Source organism: Octodon degus, unplaced genomic scaffold (assembly GCF_000260255.1).
Source record: "Octodon degus isolate 3935 unplaced genomic scaffold, OctDeg1.0 scaffold00029, whole genome shotgun sequence".
In the NCBI taxonomy this organism is placed as follows: Eukaryota; Metazoa; Chordata; class Mammalia; order Rodentia; family Octodontidae; genus Octodon; species Octodon degus.
This window is the reverse complement of record NW_004524605.1, coordinates 16854785-16856232: the sequence shown is the minus strand read 5'-3', so window position 1 is coordinate 16856232 and position 1448 is coordinate 16854785. Positions and strand designations below refer to the sequence as shown.

The following is a 1448-nucleotide window of genomic DNA, read 5'->3' as shown; positions in this document are numbered from 1 at the left end:
ACTGCTGGAGACAGTTTTTGAGAAACATGAGTGAAAAGCTTGTATTTGTGTGGAAGAAACCATTTTGTACTGCATTAGGCTAAAAAACTGAGCAGTGATTTGGGGGACCTCATGACCTATTTTTATATCATATATCCTAGGTAAGAACTTTAATCATTGCTTACTAGGCAAATAATGTTTGTGCTGTTCCAAAAAAAAAAAAGCAACTCTTACTGGCTGAAGTAAAAGCATTTATAGGCAATAGAGTGGGCTCTATCAAGGAAGTAGAACAACATAAAAACATCTTAATGCTAAAATAAATTAAAACCCTCAGAAGAATGTTTTCTAAGCAATGTAGTGCCTTAGCATCTACTCTTACCCTTTAAAATGCACATATATTTGAAAAAGGCAACTTTACACTGAATAAATAGTAATTTTTATATATTTTCTACTATGTATTAAAGAAAGAATTCATTATACCAAGCACTTCATTCAAGTAAAGGTAGTTAAATCAATCAAGGCCAGCCTTAGCAACTCAGCAAGACCTTGTCTCAAAATTCAAAAATAAAGGCTGGCCAACTAGCTCAGTGGATTAAAGTACCTTCTTAGGCAGAGCACAGTGGCCAGGGTTCAATCCCTGGCATGCTGTGCCAGCCCCGTCTGTGAGGCACTGAGACAGCGATTGAGACTGGGCATAGTGGCACACACATTGGAAGGCTGAAAACAGGAAAATCACTATGACTCCAGTCTATGTACTGAGACCCTATAGATCCTATAGACCCTGTCGTAAATATAAAAGAAAGGCCTAGGGCATAGCTGAGCTATTGGACACTTGCCTAGCATACATGCAGCTGTGGGTTCAATACCAGTACTGCAAATATAAAAACAAAAAAAATGTAAACAGAGCAGGGATGGAAATAAGGCCCAGAAGGGCACTGGAGCTCTAACCTTTCATCTATGCATCCAAATAGCAGTGGGGCTAAGGCAGCAGACACTTAGCCATCAGCCATGAGAAGGACAAGCATGTTCACCCTGCTCTTTAGCTAAGTGGCACCAGGACAGACGTAGATCCTCTCTGAGCCTCACCTTCTTCACTTGTTAAAAAATAAAAGAACAGAACATACCTGATAGAGTTCATCATGAGCATTAAAGGAGGTGGCGTGTATAAACTACATAGTTGTTCCACGGTATACACTAGGCACTCAAGAAGAGCTTTGGCAATAATGAAAACAGGAGAAAATAGAAGGATAAGGGTCTGGTGTTGATGACAACGAGGTCAACAGTGATGAGCTTTCTGCTCTGGTGACGTGAGCTGCAATTCTAGCTCACCAATTATGAGACAATTGCTTTATTTCAGGTTCTGTTTGCACATTTATCCAAACTTTTTTTTTTTTTTTGAAGTACAAGGTCTACAGGGTCTCACTACACAGATCAGACTCATAGTGATCCTCCTGTTTTCAGCCTCCCAA

The 1448-nt window shown here is 39.8% G+C and overlaps 1 protein-coding gene and 1 pseudogene across 3 annotated transcripts in view; both read left to right on the top strand.

Annotated features, from left to right (window-relative positions):
- The window catches only part of Atp10b (ATPase phospholipid transporting 10B (putative)), a 224934-nt gene that overhangs the window by 143293 nt on the left and 80193 nt on the right, over positions 1-1448 (top strand). The window lies entirely within an intron of this gene.
- The window catches only part of LOC105741936, a 5505-nt pseudogene that overhangs the window by 1437 nt on the left and 2620 nt on the right, over positions 1-1448 (top strand).